This window comes from Phascolarctos cinereus, unplaced genomic scaffold (genome assembly GCF_003287225.1).
Source record: "Phascolarctos cinereus isolate Bilbo 61053 unplaced genomic scaffold, phaCin_HiC Scaffold_2;HRSCAF=192, whole genome shotgun sequence".
In the NCBI taxonomy this organism is placed as follows: domain Eukaryota; kingdom Metazoa; phylum Chordata; class Mammalia; order Diprotodontia; family Phascolarctidae; genus Phascolarctos; species Phascolarctos cinereus.
In genome coordinates this window covers 54,258,334-54,278,134 of record NW_027555625.1, presented here as the reverse complement: position 1 = coordinate 54,278,134, position 19,801 = coordinate 54,258,334, and the positions used below count along the sequence as shown (strand labels likewise).

At 41.1% G+C, this 19,801-nt stretch overlaps 1 pseudogene; it reads right to left on the bottom strand.

Annotated features, from left to right (window-relative positions):
* Window positions 1-16,900, bottom strand: part of LOC110210494 (heterogeneous nuclear ribonucleoprotein K-like) — a 45,698-nt pseudogene extending 28,798 nt beyond the window's left edge.
* Between the last annotated feature and the right edge of the window lie 2,901 nt (window positions 16,901-19,801).

Sequence of the window (19,801 nt, the reverse complement as noted above, 5' to 3'; positions counted from 1 at the left end):
CTGTACTAAGCACTTTACAATTATTTTCTCATTTGATCCTCAAAACAACTCTGCGAGGTAAGTGCTCTTAACTATCCCCATTTTATGGACGGGGGAAACTGAGACACACAGGGAAAGTTTCCAAGTAACTTGCCCAAGGTCATATAGCCGGTAAGTGTTCAAGGCTGAATTTGAACTCAGGTCTTCTTTATGCCAGTCCTGGAGCTATATCCACAGCTCCCACTTATCTGCTCTTAATGAATGAAAAAACATTTACTAAGCACTCATTATGTAATAATAATGTACTATATATAACTGTGATGAGCACTGGGGATACAAATAGAAAGGTAAGACAGAATCTAGTTTTAAGGAATTTACATTCTTATAGGGAGAGACAACATATATAGGCTTTAGTTTCAAGGCATATGGAAAGGCCTGATGGCCCTCAGGGTACAGTGAGAGGGCAGATGGCAGAGTGGTTAAAAAAAGACCTGTTCATTTTGAGCCCTGTCCTGGTTTTCCTTGATGGCTACTGCTTCAGCCTGTTCTTGTGCAATTTAAAAGTATATAATATATAGTACTCCTTCTGGAGTCCTTTCCCAACTAGCATTTCCATTTGGGGGTTGGGTTTGCTGCAGAACAGCTGCACTTACAGATTCAAAACAGAGTTACCTACTCCTAATACTTTATATAGCTCATGAGCCCCTGCCAGTGAGCTTAGCTTTAATAGTCAGCCAGGAGATACAATTTAGCTCAAAGCAAGGGCATTTACTAAGATGGGTAGAGGGAAGAGGAGATGAGGGTGTGGGTAGAATGTTGAAAAAATAGCCTGAAAATTTCATGGAGAAACCTGGTTCTGACTAAGACAAGCTATAAACCTACCTTTAAGAGCCAAGTGACCCAAGTGCGAAGTCCAGGCTTGTACTAAGGAGGGAGATAAAGATCACATAATCACAGCTAATATTTATATAGTGTTTAATGTTTTCAAAGTTCTTTATATCTTATTTGATCTTCACAACAGTCCTATGAGATAGACCAATTAATAAGCCAAAAATATTTATTAAGTGCTTACTATATTTCTAGCACTATGTTAAGTCCTAGAGATACAAAGAAAGGCAAAAAAGAGTCCCTTACCTCAAGAAGCTCACATTTAATGGAGGAGATAAACATGGAAACAAATAGATCCATACAAGATATAAACAGAGTGATATTAGGTAATCTGAGAGGAGAAGGCAGTAATAACTAGAGGGAATTTAGGAAAGGTCTCCTGTAGAAGGTGAGATATGAGATGAGACAAAAAGGAAAACAGAGACATGAAAATGGAGAGATGAGGAGTAAGTATTTTAAGTATGAGAGATAGTTAAAACAAAGGCTTGGAGGTGAGAGAGGAGGATTCTGTGTGTAGGCCAACGTGGCTAGATAATAGAAGGCACGGAAGGGATTAAAATAGAAGAGGACTGAAAGGCTAAGAAGGGGCTAGGTTTTGAAGAACTTTAAGTGACAGAGGACTTTACATTTGACCCTGGAGGTAATAGGGAGCCAACAAGTTTGTTGCCAGGGATGGGGAGGGAAGGTAGTGTAGCATGAAGGTAGAAGACAAATGATTTAGAAAAATCACTTTGGCAGCTGAGTGGAGGGTGCATTTAAGTGAGGAGAGGACATGAGACGGCAAGACCAGTTAGAAAGCTAATTCAATACTCCAGGCAAGAGGTGATGAGGAACTGAATGAGAGTGGGCAGTGTCAGAGGAGAGAAAGGGATTTGTGGGAGAAATTCTTTGGAGGCAAAAATGACAAGATTTGGCAATGGATTGGAAAAATGGGTGAATGAGAGTAAAGAGAGGGATTGAGGATAACACCTGGGCTGTGAGTCTAGTGACTAGCATGGAGGCACCCTAAATAATAGCAGGGAATTTTGGAAGATGGAAAGAGTTGGAGGAAAAGATAATGAATTCTGTTTTGTATATGTTGAGTTTAAAAAGCCCAAGTCATTTAATAAAAATATAATAACATAACAACTAGCATGATATAGCACTTTTAAGGTTTGAAAGGTACTTGATAAGTGTCATCTCATTTGATCCTCATAATAACTCTGAAACAGATACTATTATAACCCCCATTTTCTAGATGAGAAAACTGAGGCAGAGGTTAAGTGATTTGCCTGGGGTCACTCAGCGAAGGAAGTGTCTGAAACAGAATTTGAGGTTAGGTCTTTCTGACTACAGATCCTGTATTCTTTCCACTATGACATCTAACTGTGGGATAAAAGCTAGCAGGGATGGTTAGATCAAGTGAGTTTTTTTTTTTTTAATGATGGGAGCAATATGGGCATATTTGTAAGCAGCAGGGAAAGAGTCAATAGGTAAGGAGAGAATTAGAGAGAGGGAGAATGACAGTGGGGTCATTTGCTTGATAAGATGAATGGGGATGGGATCACCTCTGCATATAGAGGGACTTGCCTTAGCAGAGAGAAGGGCCACCCTTCATATGATACAGGAGTGAAGGAGAAGATAGTAGGGGAAGATGCCAGAGAGATGCGATCATTTCACAAGGGGAGAAAAGGGAATTTTTGTGAATTTCCTCAGTTTGTCAGTGAAATGTGGGCTGAGGTCCTCGAAAGGGGGAATGGAGTATGGCTGGAGGCTCATAAGAAAGCTTGGAATAGCACTATGTAGAGCAGGATAGTGAACTGATTAGGAAAAAGTAGAATGATGGCTTCCATGCAAAGAGGACCCAGTTGAAAATGTGAAACATAAATTTGTAGTGGACCCAGTCAGCATGTTTTTATGCTTTTCTCTCATTCTGTTCAGCAGCATGTGAGTAGGAGTGAAGGATGGGGATGGTGGGAGTAATTTAGGGTTGAGATTTTGCAGGGCAAGATTGGCAATAGATCAAGGATGCAGGGGATTCAAGAGTAGAGGATTCTGTATAATTGAATTGGCTCCCTATGGGGTAGAGATAGGGAAGGGAGGAGAGTATAGTTAGTGAAGTGGTGATGATCTGAGAAAGAACTGAGGGGTCAAAGGAATAGAGGTCCATGTGAATATGAAGAATAGGGTTAGAGGGGAAAATTGAATGAGAAAAGATTATGATTGTAGCTCTTTTCGTGGTGGCAAAGAACTGGATGTCCATCAATTGGGAAATGGCTGAATAAGTCATGGTATATGATTGTGATGGAATATTATTGTGCTATTGGAAATGACAAAAGGGATGGCTTCAAAAAAGCTTGGGAAGACATATACAAACTGATGCAAAGTGAAGTGAGCAGAACCAGGAGAACATTGTACACAATAACAACAGTATTGTAAAAATAATCAACTGTGAAAGACTTAGCTATTCTGATCAATATAATGATCCATGAAAATTTCAAAGGGCTCATGTTGAAAAATGTTATCCACCTCCAGAAAGAAAATTGGCGAACTCTGAATGAAAATTGAAGCATATTTTTAAACTTTATTTTTCTTGGTTTTTTAAAAAAAATTTACAGGGGCAGCTAGGTGGTGCAGTGGATAGAGAACCGGCCCTGGAGTCAGGAGGACCTGAGTTCAAATCCTGTCTCAGACACATGACACTTACTAGCTGTGTGACCCTGGGTGAGTCACTTAACCCCATTGCCTAGCCAAAAAAAAAAAAAAGGAGGGAGAGAGAGATGGTTGAACTTGACCTCCGAGGTATTTTTATCTCTAATATAATATGATTATTTGAGTCTATTATATAATTGTTTTGGTTGAGACCCACAATTTCATCGGTGCAAGAATCTCTTCACCCAGGTAGACTAGAGCCAGCTCAAACCAGTTCCTAAGAGCTTGTTGTTAAATTTTCGGTGTGCAAATTCACACTTCTGAAATTTACAAACACTACAAATTAGGGCCAAGTTATCGTTTTATTGAATGTCCAGACTTAAGAAAATGATGGAGTTAATTAATATTAATAAAGAAGATTAAATTTAAAAGTGTGACCTGCATTTTTGGAGAGATAGTTGTTAGATATTTACCAGGATTCTCCTGAATCTCCCAATCTTGAAACTCTACCTATCCAAGGCAGGTAAGTGACTTGGCTGTCATTTTTAGTTTTAGAAAGTTACCTGGGGCCCTGAGACTGAGTGACTTCCCCAGAATCACACAGCTAATATGTGTCAGATATACAACTTGAACCCTTCCTTCCGATTCCAGAGACTGGCCCCATGTACATGTAATCACGCTGCCTCTGTTTTATACAGTTTCGAGGAAGTTTTTAAAGCTCTTTTTTTTTTTAAAGGGTGTAGACTTTCTACAGGAGTAGGTGATACATTCATTGAATTGTGGTAGTCAGTTTATAAAAATGATTCATTCCAGATAGCGCTGAAAACATCACTTGGGAAAATAAAGCCAGGGTGGAAGATCATTCACTTTGTGCTGCTGAATTCGCTTATAACTCATTTCTGATGGCAGTTTCATTACTTTTACATGCATACATTCTTGAGTCCCATCATATTTCATTTATTACCAAGGCATTAAGTGACTTCAGGAAATACAGAAGGCACTAGGGAAGTATGTAGTAGAGTTTTTCCAAACTCCCAAGCCTAGGATTACTTTAGAACCATTGAGCCCAGGGGCTGGGTTTCAAAAGGTGTGATTAATGAGACCTGAGCTTAAAGAGGGAATTCAGAGGAATTGAATTGCCCATCTGTAGTAAGGCTTGGTCATTTCTGTAGGCCAGGCATCAAAGGGGCTCAACTCTGGGAAAGAAATGACATAGGATTTCCTGTCAACAATAACAACCCAGATTTCGATAGCACTGTAGTGTTTATGAGCCATTTGCCCCACAACCCTGGGAGATAGGTAGTGTAGGAATTATTATCACCCCTATTTTACTGATGAAGGATCCAGAGCTCAGAGAGCCACAGTTATTTCCTCAGGGTCATTCAACTAACAAATGTTGGAGTGAGGATTCGAAGCCAGTTCCTTAGACCCCAAAGCCCTACAGTCATTCCATTATAACCTCTGCCTCTCCGGCAATGTTTCCCTTCTGGATTGAAACTCTTAAGATCTTGAGTTCTGAAATTCTCCTGCAATTCAATCCAACAAACATGTTTTTAGTACTTTCCACGTGCATGGCACTGTTCTAGGCTCTTAGAACACAAAGACGGAAATAAAATAATCCCTGTCTTTGAGCAGCTTATGTCCTATACAACATGTTCACCAGTGAGTGAATACAAAGGACTTTCAAGAAGGAGAGAGATCTAATAACTGGGATGATAAGTAAAAGTCTCTGGGAGTACCAGAGCTGTGCTTGGAAGGAAAGTGGGGTTATTAGGAGGTAGAGAACATCATTAAGCACCTCCTATGTGTTAGGTACTGCGCTAAGCATTTTTGCAAATGTTATCTCGTTTCATCCTCACAACAACCCTAGGAGGTGGGTGCTATTATTATCCCTGTCTTATAGTTAGGTAGCAGCTAGGGGTGCAGTGGATAGAGTGCTGGGCTTGGAGTCAGGAAGATTCATCTTTCTGAGTTCAAATCTGAACCCTGTTTGCCTCAGTTTCCTCATCTGTCAAATGAGCTAGAGAAAGAAATGGGAGACCACTCCAGCATCTTTGCCGAGAAAACCCCAAATGGGATCATGAACAGCCAGACACGACTGAAAATCACTGAACAACAACAGTTGAGGAAGCTGAAGCAGACGGAGGTTAGATGACTTGTCCAGGGTCACATAGCTAGTAAGTGTCTAAGGCTGGATTTGAACTCATGAAGATGAGTCTTCCTGATTTCTGGCCTGGAGCTCTATCCACTGTGCTACTTAGCTCCCCACATTATTAATAGCAGTCTACACTAATAGAGTTCTTTAGGTTTGTTTGGAAAGTGCTTTCCTCACATACATCTGTGAGGCTGGGAGCCCAAGTGTTTGCATAGATGGTGTATTTTTACTTTTTTTTTTTTTATCACCATCCCAACAAGGATTTATTGAATACCCAAGATAAAAGTTAGGTTGATAAGATTCTAATGTACACATAAAAGTATAAACAGCCAATCTTGAGGATATCTTGTTCATCTTTATAACCCATTCTCTACCCCTAATAGACCCCATCTCACAACCTCGAACACAGTGCTCGGTGAATTTGAACACAGCACATGATCAAATACAAGAAAGGGGCAGGGCAGTCATGCTTATCTCTATTAAACCATCATATTTTTACATTTTTACAAATGAGGATATTTAGGCCATGCGAGGTAAAAGGATTTTTGCTCATCATCACACAGCTTACAAGTATCAGAGGCAGCAATCACATACATCTTCTAAGTTCTTTCCACTACCCCACTCCATCTTACTGATGTGATCAAAAGCATCTGGTTTGGCTCTCTCCACATTCCTCCAATCCACCAAGAGACACCATTTTCAAAGACTGATTGATCCTGTCTCCTTTTGCTGATTAAAATGGGCATTCATTTTGTACTAACAAAAATAATGAAAACAAGAAGGAAGAGGAAGGAGGAACAGCTTTTTATGGGATTGGATAATTCTCCCTTCTCTTTTTTCTTTACCTTTCTCAATAGCTTGGCTTCTACCTCTGAGGTGTCTCAGTACACATTAGACTTGGTCCAGGAAGCTGTGCCTAGGTTAGAGGTGAACACGTTTCTTTATTTCCTTCTCTGATAAACCCTCATTTGTTTTATATTTTGATATGAGTCCTAAAAATATTTAGTTCACTGAAAAGGAGGCTCATTCTAGGTCACTGGAGTTTATTTAAAAATTAGATATATGTAGAGAGAACACTTCCTGACTTGGGTGAATTCTCTGGATAAATTCTTTCCTTGAAATGGAAACTCTCGATTGATTTTCCTTGCTCCAATTCCATAACACAAATAGTAAGTCAAACATTAATCCACTTGGATTCTCATACCAGTTTGGATGGGTCTGTGAAGGACGCTGGATCTAATAGTGCCTCAAATAAGCTTTATTTTCTCCTGGTGAAATTTTGGTTCATTTGAGGACATGCTCATAAGAGGTATAGGCACAATTGTATCATGTGCCAGATGGACATCTGACTGTGGGACGGAAGCAAGTACATGTGAAGAGAAAGAGGCCATCTTATTTCATATGATAAATATCCTGTAATAGTAATATATTTTCTATAAACAGGAAAAACACACAACATTACCCCTTGGAAGTTAAAAGTGGGCCTTCATCATCAATCCATTGATTAGTGCTGGTAAAATGGATGGATAAACCTATTTAAATAGCCATGGAGGTATTCATTTATTCATTCACAACGTACATTTAATGCCTACTGTGTGCAATATACTATGTTAGGAACACATAGGAGGAATGGGGGTGGAAGGGAAGATACAAAGATAAATAGAACAGGGTCATTACTTTTGAAGAGTTTTCAAGATATACAAGCATATACAAGATATACACATAAATGAATATAAATTACAATGTGTTAAGTGCCTAAGAATATAAAGAGCTGTAAGATAGCAGCATTGTCATTCAACAATCTTTTATTATAATAATAGCTAGCATTTATAATAGTGCTTTAAGGTTTGCAAAATACTAACTCATTTTATCCTCATAAGAACTCTATGAGGTAGGTGCTATTATAACTCCCATTTTACAGATGAAGAAACTGAGGTACGAAGAAGTTAAGTGACTTTCCTAGGCTCACACAGCTAGGACATGTCTGAGGCTGGATTTGAACTAAGGTCTTCCTGACTTAAGGTCCAGCTCCTTTCCACCTTGGCACCTGGCTGCCTATCAAACCTTCCTAAGTAGTATGCTCAAGGCTGAGAATATAAAGAAAGGCAAAGATAGTCCCTGTGGTCAATGAGCTCACATCCTGGAGGAGTAAATAAGTAGGTCCATACACCATATAGATGGAGTAGATGGAAGGTTATCTCAGAGGGAAGATACCAACAAGGTGGGGGTTGAAGAGAGGCTGGAAAATCCTCCTGCAGAAGTTGAGATTTAATGTGTCTCAAAGGAAGCCTGAGAAGCCAGGAGATTGGGATGAGGAGGGAGAGCCTGCCAGGCATTGGGACATGGCCACCGCACCAGCACAAAGCCCAGAGACAGACAGTCTGTTCAAAGAGAAGCAAATAGATCAGTTTACCTGGACCAGAGAATGCAAGGAGAGGAGAGAATTGTAAGGAGATTGGAAGCTTAAGAAGGGTCCTGTTGACGAAGAGCTTTAAATGCTAAGCAGAAGAATTTATACCGGATCCAGGAATTTATTGAGTGTGTCGGTGGGGAGACGACATGAGCAGGCCTAAACTTTAGAAAAATCACTTTTGGGGATTGGAAAAAACTGGAAATGATCTGTGTCTAGTGATTGGACTGAATCACTGAAAAAAGTCATGGTGTATAGATGAAATGGAATGTCACTGTGTCATGAGACAAATACCGAGAAACACGGAAAGATTTACATGAAGTGCTTTGGAGTGAAGGAATACTGACTATACGAAGAAGAATAAAAACAGCAACAAAATCTGGAAAAAGTACACAAAATAAAAGGAGTCAAGAAGGGGATGTGGAAACAATCAGGAAAGTTTTATTACTATCTTATTTAAGTTAATATTTTTGTTGTCAGTCGTGTCTGATTCTTCCTGACTCCATTTGGGGTTCTCTTGGCAGAGATACTGGAGGGGTTTGCCATTTCCTTCTCCAGCTCATCTGACAGATGAGGAAACTGAGGCAAACAGGGTAAAGTGACTTGCCCAGGGTCACCCAGCTAGGAAATGTCTGGGGCTGGATTTGAACTTCTCATGATGAGTCTTCCTGACTCCAGGCCAGGCTCTCTGTCCACCACCCAGCTGCTCCAAAAGTTAATATACACTTTCTTTATTTCCCACAAAGGCAGACACTTGAGAAGAGGCTGAGTGACCACTTGTCAGGGATATTTTTTAAAAAGATTTCAACTCTAGAAGGGAGTTTTGGCTAGCTGGCCTTTAATGTGCCTTCCAACTATGAAATCACATTTTTGTATGAGTCTAATTTTATATCTTGCCATAAAAGTTCTTAGATTGTCTACAAAAATAAAGTGAATATGCACTATTGAAACACATGAAGCATGGGATAGTAAATAGTCTGCTGATCTTGACATCAGAAAGACCTGGGATCTAATCCTGCCTGTTCTACATTCTAGCTGCATAATCCTGGGCAAGTCACTGTCATTTAACCTTTTGGAGACCCAAGCAACTCTCTAAGAGTTCAAAGGAGATGAAGTGTCAGTCTGCATGGGAAATTCCTCATCAAGAACTCCCTATACTGATGAAATTACATGTCCTGTAAAAAAAAAAATAAAAGAATCAGAATTGAAGATGGCAGAACAGATTATAACCTGGGCTCAGTCCCTCCCTTACTGCCTTAAATCAATGAGAAAAGTACCTAACAATGCAATCAGAACAGCAACAAGAAGAGAATAAATAAAATCAATTGCTACCAACCAAGTAGCTTCTCCAGCTCCCTTCCCACAGCTCATGAAGGACTGCTCTTTGGATCAGAGCACTCCATCCCCCACGGCTGCTATCGTGTCAGATAATGAGCTTTTGGTGCTAAACCCTTAACAGTATCTCAGACAGACAAATCCTGGTCCTTTTTGCAGATTGAAGCCTGTGAATAACAGCAATCTCAGAGGTCAAGACTGAAGCAATATGGTAGTGGTGGTAGAGAGGGGTGGAACCCAGAATTGTAGGACTTTTAAAAATACCGTCTGACATAGTACAGGAGGGAAGGCAGTCCAGAGCAAGGTGGAGAAGAGGATAAGCTACAGTGATCTGGCAAAAGGCTTTGCTTTGGTTCTGTTATGAACAGACCCTCTCCATCACTCCTCTGTGGGGTGCAGCTCAGAAACATGACTTGCCCTAGGATCATTCTAGGGACAGAAGAAAGTTGGTGTCTATGGAGAGGGAGAAGACAGAAATTCAAACTTATTACAATTACCTGATGCAGTACAGGAGAAAATAACAACAAGCATTCATGTGCTAAGTACTTTATAAATGTCATCTAGTTTTTGAAACTGAGGCAGACAGAAGTTAAATGACTTGGCTAGGGTCACACAGCCAAGAAGTGTCTGAGGTCACCTTTGAACTCAGGTCTTCCTGACTCCAGGCCCTGCCACTCTAGCTGCCTCAGAGAATATTCTGTTTGGGAGAAGCTCTGTTAGTTTTATATCCTCTACTCTTATTAGGCTTATTGATTTTTTGCCTTGAGCACTTTAATTTCTGTTTTCTCTCTTCTCTTAATTATTGTGTTGTTCTTCTGGACCATTATAGAAAATTTTGGAATTGTTCCATTATCATTTCTGGGGGCCTTGTAGAATTTATAATACCACTTTCATTTTCCTCAGAGGTTTTGATTCAATTTCCTTCATCACAGAGGCCTTGTTCATTGCACTGACTCTTTCCCTAGGTCATTTTCTCATTTTTCTCCTTTATCAGCCTGTACTGTCCTTGGTAATTTCTCTGCTAGTTTTTCTATGGCATGCTTCTAATTATTAGGCCTCTTAACTGATAATCCTTTCTTGTGTGTATTATATAGTGTTGAGCCAGGCTCAAAACTTTTGTTTTCCTACTTGAATCCATGCTGCCTGGTCTCCATTCTCTCTAGACCACCAACGTTGAATGGAACTGTGGACCTCACAGTGGGTAAGGGTTACCAACTGGGTCAATGCTGCAGAAAGTCTCCAACAGGTCACTTCCCTGGGCCTATTTTTCATCTTTCACAAACCCCATTCTGGGTTTCCTCTTCTAATGTCCCTTCATCCCTCCATCTGCCTTATTTCCTTCAATTGTTGTTATTCAGTCATTTCAGTTGGGTCCAACTCTTTGTGACCCCATGTGGGATTTTCTTGACAAAGATACTGGAGTGGTTTGCCATTTCCTTCTCCAGCTCATTTAACAAATGAGGAAACTGAGGCAAACAGGGTTCAGTGACTTGCCCAGGGTCACATAGCTAATAAGTCCATATTTAAACTCAGGACTCCAGGTCTGGCACTCTGTATACTGTACCACCTAGCTTCCCCAGTCTGATTTCCTAGGTGTGGTCAGATTCACAAAGACAGTGGTAAGAAGAGCTTTCCTGTCCCCAGGGACATTGCTAAGGAGAACCTCTGGGAAGTCTTTGCCACTGGGCTCTTTTAACACCTTTTTGTCTATCCTCTGGGTTTTTTTTCTGAACAAAAAAAAATCTATGTCTATATATATATATTATTTCAAAAAAATCAGATAAAAAAATCTACTTACATTATCTGAAAGAAACCTAGAGAAGAGACATCATGTATCCCTGAATCATAAAATCACAGAATTTTAGAGTTGGAAAGGGCTTGAGTGGCTATCTAGTTGAACCCCAACATATTAAGAATCCTACACTAACATTCTTGCTTAAAGTTCTCCAGGAGGGGGATCCTGCTACATCCAGAGGTGGCTTATTCCAGATTGGGGTAGCTCTAACCAGTGGGAGATTTTTCCTTATCTCTAGCCTAAATTTGCCTTTGCAGCTTTCATCCATCACTTTTAGTCTTTCCTCCGGAGCCAAACAGAATAAGATGGGTACATCTTCCCCCATCACACCTGTCAAATACTTGAATAAAGCTCTCGTGTCCTTCTTGTGTCTTTTCTTCTTTGGGTTAAACATCCATGGTTCCTTCAATGTACCATGTGTCATGAGGCACTTTCCCATCTTGGCGGCTTTCCTCTGGATGACTTCAGCTTATTTCTGATCTTGCTAAAATGTGGTGCCCAGAATGGAACGCAACCTTCTATGAAGATGTGGTGTGACCAAGGCAGAGTGCAAGGTGCAAAATTTTCTTCTTTCTGGCAGCTGCCTCTCACTGAAACCCAAGAGAGAATTAACAACATCTCACATGGCTTAGTAAAATTGATTTTGGATTCCACATAGCCTCCCAGGTCTATGAATAAAAATAAAACAAGGAGCAAAACCCAAAGGAGATAAGCTAGGTGGCACAGTGGTTAGAATGGTGGGTCTGGAGTCAGGAAGACTCATCTTCCTAAGTTCAGATCTGACCTCAGTCACTTATTAGCTGTGTGATCCTGGGCAAGTCACTTCATCCTGTTTGCCTCATTTTCCTCATCTGTAAAATGAGCTGGAGAAGGAAATGGCAAACCACTCTAGTATCTTTGCCAAGAAAATCCCAAATGGGGTCACGAAGAGTCAGAAATGGTTAAATAGTAACAATGACAAAGACAAGAATGAGGAAGTGAATGAATATTGTATGTGTGAGATGCAAAAACCCCACTCATTTTTTTCATTAGTAAATTAATACTTTTGGTGGAAGGAAAGAAACTAGGATTTATTAAGCACTTACTACGGGCCAAACACTGTGCTAAGTGTTTTCAGACATTATCTCATTTGATCCTCACAACAACCCTCGGAGGTATGAGCCATTATTATTCCCATTTTATAGTTGAAGACATTGAGACAGACAATAGTTAAGTGACTTGCCCAGGGTCACAGAGCTAGTAAGTGTCCAAGGTTGGATTTGAACTAAGGTCTTCTTGACTCTTAGCCCAGTGTTCTATCCATTACACTACCCAGCTGCCAGGAGACCAGAAACCAGGTCAGGCATGGTAGTCATCCCAACATCAATATCTCACGGAGCAAGAGGTCTTTGGAAGTGGCTTTCAGGATCCCAGCCCATGGAAGGATTCAGCCACATGTTGAAACTTTTGGATATGAACTTGGTGGGACCAAAGCTCTGCCTGTAGGATGAAATGGAATCTCCTTGGTGGGGCTTTTAGAGCCTTTCACAACCTGGCCTCCATCTGTCCAGCTTCATTATGTATCAGTCAGTCCCCTTCTCTAATTCTGTCATCTAGCCAAATGGGCTTTCTTGCTCTTCCTTACGTGGTCCATCTCCCATCTCTGTTCCTTTGCATTAGCTGTGCCCCATGCCTGAATGCTCTCTCTCCTCGCTTCTGCCTCATTGACTTTCTGACTTCCTTTCAAGACTTAACTCAAGTACTACCTTCTGGGGGTTCTTGCTCCCCCAACTTCTGAATCTCTCCCTCCCTATGCTCCCTTTTAATGCATTTTAAGCACCCTCAGGGCAGGGGCTGCTTCATTTTGTCTTTGTGCCTCCATCATCTAGCTCTTTACATGCACTTAATAAATGCTTAATTAGCCTTGTTGATTGATTGATTCCAGGTATGAGTGAAAAAATGTGAAAAAATGGAGCCAGGAGAACATAGATGAAGCAGGCAGCTAGGTGATACAGAAGGTAAAATTTGAAATCGGGAAGACCTGAGTTAGAATCCTACCTCAGATACTAACTAGTTGTGTGACCTGGGCAATCATCTCACCTCTGCCAGCCTCAGTCTCTTCATGTAGGATGGAGGTAATAATAGCACCTAACCCATGGAATTCTTGTGAAGATAAAATGTAATAGCACATGTGAAATGCTTTACAAATATTAAAGCACTATATAAATCTTTTTTAGGCTTTCCCAGGGTCACACAACTAGTATCTGAGGCTGGATTTGAACTCAGGTCTTCCTGACACCACAGCTGGTATTCTATCCACTGCACTTTTTAGGTGCCACTATAAATCTCAAACGTGATCGTTATTGTCATTAGGAGGTAGCATTTTAAATAGATCTTGAAGGTTAGATAGAATTAATTAGATGTGTGAGTTTAGGCAAGTCTTTCCTCCATCTAGGTCTCAGTTTCCTCCTCTGTATGATGAGGAGCTTATTAACCTATAAGACCCTTTCAAACTCTAAGATTCTATGGGTATGTATGAGATCCTTTTTGCTATTCCTAAAAGCCTGATAACTGTAGTAATTTAAAATTTTTTGTGAATAAGGAATACGAAGGAAGGAAATATTTATTAAGCACCTATCATGTGCCAGGCACTGTGCTAAGCCTTCACAGATATTATCACGTTTTATCCTTACATAACCCTGGGAGGTAGGTGCATTATCATCTCCATTTTATAGATGATAAAACTGATTCAAACAAAGGTTAAGTAATTTGCCCAGAATCACACAGCTGATAAGTGTCGAGGCCACATTTGAGCTCAGGTCTTCCTGACCTCAGGCTCAGTGTTCTATCCCCTGAGTCACCTAGCATTTAAGAAAAAAAAAACCAGTAGTGAGGTCTATCTTTAGAGATTTGTTCAGTCATTTCTCAGTTGCATCCAATTCTTTGTGACTCCATTTGAGGTTTTCTTGGCAAAGATACTGGAGTGGCTTGCCATTTTCTTCTCCAGATCATTTTACAGACAAGGAAACTGAGGCAAACAGGGTTAATGACTCATCCAGGGTCACACAGCTAGTAAGTGTCTGAGGCAGGATTTGAACTCACATAAGATGAGTCTTCCTGACTCTAGGTCGGCTCTCTATCTGCTATGGCACCTCCTAGCTGCCCCTAAATGGGCATTTGTAAAGACTATACAGGCCAGGTCCTCAGGACCATCTCTTGGTATTCTTAAAATCACTCTCTTCCCCACTTCCATCTTATTTCTCCCCAGTGTCTCAGGAGATGTAAAAACAAAATAAGTCACAGTTTAACAAAGATCATAAACGCGAAGTCTCCTAGAATGCTGCTGCTTCTCCATCACCAAAGTAAATTGGGTGGAACTACCCATCCATATTTCTGAAGACCACGTGGTCCCTTTGGGACATCTCTTCACCATCAAGGCTGTACGTAATTGTTATTTCAGCCCGTAATAATAAAGAAAAACACACAGTAAAGATGATGGAAAGAACATAGTATTCAGGGTCAGAAGATACAAATTCTAACTAAAAAACTGGGTTCAACAAGCAAAGGACTGTGCTACACATTACAAATAAAAACCAAGCACTGCCTGTTCTGCAGGAGCTCTCCTGGGGTTGGGGGACACAACATGGACATGAATAAATAAGTGCTTAGTACATGCAAAATAATGACACAAGATTTCAAGAAAGAGAGGGTGCTAATGGGTGCATAACAAGCATTTGGTGCATATGCAGAGCGCCTTGGATAAAGCTACTTGGGGGAGAATAATGACCCTGTGTAAAGGAAGCCCCTTGGAGAGGTTATGGAGAGTGTGTGGACATTCTGTAACTGGTTCTAGTCGGCCAACCTGGTGGGTGGCAGGAGCCTTTTCTGATCGGCTGTGTAGTGGGAATTACTATTGTCTCCAAAAAGGCCCCTGTCATCTTTGGCTGTATTTTTACAACATGATCTTCAGCTGTGTTCACGTTAGCCTATAAGAAACAATGCGGTAAGGGGAAGGGCCATGAGGCCTTCTCCTTCATATGGCCCCTGAGAAATGGGCCTTCTTTGGCTTTTTTGATTGCTCTTTTCCATTCTAGGTGCAAAGAGAGCAATCTTGGATCTGGGTAGGGATAGTGAGCCACAGGAATCCGAAAGAAGAAGGACAAGCATTTATTAAGCACCTACTATGTGCTGGGCATCATGCTAAGATCTTTATAAATAAATGTTTATTTGATCTTCACCCTACAAGACAGTGCCATTATGATCTCCTTTTGATAGTTGAAGAAACTGAGGCAGGCAGAAGTTAAGTGACTTGTCTAGGGTCACAGAGCTAGTAAGTGTCCAAGGTTGGATTTGAATGGTCTTCCTGACTCTTAGCCCAGTGTTCTATCCATTATACTACCCAGCTGCCAGGAGACCAGAAACCAGGTCAGGCATGGTAGTCATCCCAACATCAATATCTCACGGAGCAAGAGGTCTTTGGAAGCGGCCTTCAGGATCCCAGCCCATGGAAGGGTTCAGCCAAGTGTTGTAACTTTTGGATATGAACGTGGTGGGACCAAAACTACGTAAGAACCAAGCAAGATTTCCCAGAGAGTAAGGTAGTTTAGTGAGAGTATACACCACAAGCATTAGCAGAAACATTTGCCTACTTCTTGCTTTATCTTTGAAGTAAACATCCTCTTATAAAAGCTACTGGTTTTAAGTTCATGGAACTGGGTGTTAGTCACTGGCCCCCTGACAAATGGGGAAACAGAACCCATGGTAGATACAGGAGATATGCCCACATATCTCAGGGAACCCAAGAATGTTGAGGGACAGAGAAGTAAGCCTCGTTCCAGGGACAAGGGCATATATCATAGGTGGGGGATCAAGAAAGATCTTATGGAGAAGGAGGTACCAGAGCTGTGCTTTGCAAATGTGAGGAGCAAGTACATTCCAAAGGTCCATGAGTGAAAAAAAGCACAGAACAAGAAATGGGGAGTGCTGAATGGGGAACAGGCAGCAGAGCAGATCAGTTTGATTGGGATGTGGAGAGAGAGAGAGAGAGAGAGAAAAACAGACAGACGAACAGATGGAGAGAGAGACACAGGGAGAGACAGAGAGAGACAGAATGAGAAAGAGTCACACAGAAAGACACACATAAAGACAGAGACACAGACACAGAGATAGAGACAGAGACAGAGAGAAACAAAGAGACAGACAGAACAAGAAAGAAACACAGAGACAGAGAGACGGAGACAGACAGAGAGGCACACATAAAGACGAAACAGACAGAAATAGAGAGAGGGGGAAGAAGGGAAGGGGAGGGAGAGACAAAGATGGAGACAGATTATGAGAGACAGAGTGAGAAGATTATATAGTCTAGCTGGGTCTGAGAATGCAGAGCAGGAAAGTTTAGCCTCTGCTCTTTTAGTCTGTCACCATTAAGACTCAGAACTAGGAAATCACACTTTCTGATAAGGGGAGGGAGGATCTATTGTCATCCATTGTTTTCCAAAGATAAAAGAACACAATTTGTCCTTTACCTCCACTTCTGATAATGGCCAAGTTTGGGGTCGTCTCAGGGCAACATTCTTATCCCAGCCTTTACATTTCCAAAGGCCAAGTCTGATGGAGACTGGCTGCTTTCAGTGAAAGAACCAGCAGTCACCTCAGCTGTGCACAAAGTGCCCGTGTCCAGATGAGGTCTCTCTCGTTCTGCATTCTCTCCCTGGATTCCCCGATTCATGCAGTGACTGGTACCTCTTTACAGAAGACGCTGGAAGAAAAACCTCTTGTTCAACCTCAGTTCAGAGCATTCAGACCTTTTTCTATAATAAAAACTGAAGCTTTCTCTTCCTGCACTTAGCCTCTATTTCCTATTACTGCTCTTCCTCAGCCTCTTGATCTCTATTAGGACCTGGGTCTATTTTTAATTCAGTTTGGAGTTGATCAGATTTGCAGTAATTGGCTGGATAAACAGACAGGCTGTATGAAGCAACTTAATGGGATGCATTCAGTGACCATGTGGTGAATGCATTAGCCAGCTCCTAGGACACAGAAAATAATCAGATTAATTTACCTCCCCTATATCGTGGGTGCCACATGTCTGCAGTATGACTCATGAATGTGGGCTATGCCCCCAGGCAAATAAGTCCAACTAGGTTCAAGCAAACAGGGTTTCACATCGAATTAAAAATAAATTCATAGCACGAGTCCCCACTGATGTTTGTTTTTACTTGTCAGCCAGAAGAGACAGCTAGTTGGACGCAAAGGCATTTATTGAAATCGTATTGTAACAAAAGTTGTAATAGAAGATTTCCCCCATAAACTTGGGGTTCTTTCCACAAATATATACACCATTAGTGGCAAGAGTGGGCATGAGTAGGGAGCACATACGGCCAGGCCACGCTCATGGAGGAATAGCCCACAGCTTACGGTGGTGCCATCACATTATTCCTGCTTTGCCTGCTCTCTGATGGTCTTGTGGGGCAGGAGATCTCTACTGTCTGCTAGACAGTGTTCTGTTTGAGCTAGACTCTTCATCCGAGGTGTTGCCTCTTCCCAAACGGAAAGAGTGAGCTATATTATCCCTCTTTTAGTTTAGAGCTTTAAGCACTAGCTAGGGAGGTAGGTTCCTCCTCTATCCAGCAGCAGACAAAGAAAAAATACTTCAGCTGCATTTTTCACCCTAATATGAGTTTGACTTCCCAGAACCTTATTTCTAAGTGGCTTTTTCCCCTTAGAAGAAGAATCTAGTTTACAGGTTCCAAGTTCATTTGGAAAGCAACTATCAACCCATGGCACCTAGAGGCAGAGTCTCTGTAACAAACCTATTTTTGACTTCGAATTAGAAAATCCTTATAAATTCTGCTTAATTTCCTTATGGTGATCTTGTGTCCCCAATGGACTTGGTCAAAGAAGCCCAATAAGAGTTATGAAGAATGGCAAAACCTTTTTACTTCAGCCCAAGATTCTTTGTGGCTCATGCAAATGAATAGGAGAGATAAAAGCAAGGAACAGAATCCCTTTAGGTGGGGCCAGGTAGATTGTAGTGAAGGCATGACCTCTACCTCAATCGCCCCTTTCATGCCTTTGCTCATAACAACTCCTAGGCTTTGACTTGCTCTTCACAAATATGCTGAGGTGTTTTTCCTCTGCCTCAGCATAAGATGTCACAAAATTCCCTGGAAAGACAAATAGATGGCTAGAGGAGGCCTGACTTTTTATTAGGAGGAGGGGGCTACTTTGTATTTCCATAAAGTCATGAGACTGAGGAGTAGGGGGAAGGATACAATAGCTAGAATTGATATAGCACTCTAAGGTTTGCCATACATTTTTCCTGTATTATTCCATTTTGTCCCCACAACTCCATGAGGTATGTACTATTATTATCTGCATTTTACAGATGAGGAAACTGAGGCTGACAGCAATGAAGTGACTTGCCCAGGGTCACATAGCTAGTATCAGAGACAGGACTCAAATTCAGGTCTTCTTGACCCCAAGTCCAGTGCTCTTATCTACTTTACCATCTAAAGATGTCTAAGGATGAGTATTAGAGGTAAAGGCATGGTAAAGGCTGAGGGTAAAGCTTCTTAGCAAACTGGGAGGAATCCAAGAGGCAGATAAATTGAAAGGTTTTCTATAAGGACAATGTGGAAAACCTTAATGAAACTGGGTGTGGTGGTGGGATAGAATAGGAAGCAGCATGGGCTGGGCAAGTCAAACCACCCTCACCAGCTTGACCATCATCTCCCCACAGATCTTCACGTAGACTAGTCTCAAACTGAAATAGAAATGGGGCCACTAAACCATACATAAGGATCACTGCAGACTGCAGATTGATTTAGAAAACCACATAGCAACATTATCTATGTTTTATTATATTTTTATTTTGTTAAATATTTCCCAATTACATTTTAATCTGGTTGGGTCCCACTCAGGACTGCTGTGGGCCACATGTAACCCAGTGGCATGTTGGTAGAAAACCCAGGAGCCTCGGAAATAGCTCAGAGTCCTCACAGTCATCATCCTGGGAACTATCCCTATAGAAATACAAAGATGCAGTCTGGAACCTGCTTCTTCCTACAGGAACTACAGCCACAGTGACTGAAGGCCCTGAAGAAAGAATTCTTGACACTGGAGTCCTTGGCACTGTATCAGAAAATGAGATGATTTTATCTGGAGAAATGACATTAAAGAAGAGGCATTACCATCTCCTTCACTGCTGCACTCTAAGAACTATGGGACCTTTCTGTCTTACCCTTCCTCAATATTGTTGCTTCCCCCGTAAGAATGGGAGCTCCTTAAGAGTGGGGGCTGGCTCACTCTTCTGTTCATATTCCCAGCACTTAGCACAGTGTTTTGTACATAGTAAACACTTAATAAATGCTCATTAATTAATTTATTTATTAATTCATTCATTCAGTGATAGCCAACTTCAATTTAATTCTGTTCAATTCAACAAGCCCCTGTTGTGCAGAGGGAGCCATGATAGGTACTAGAGGGAGATATGGTGCTCAGTTCAGAGATAGAGCATATCAAAGATATAGTATTGTGTGTCCTATGGGAACTTACAGCCTAGTAGGGGATAAGAAACACAGAGAGATAATCATAGTATATAATACTACGTTATAATTGTATCACATTT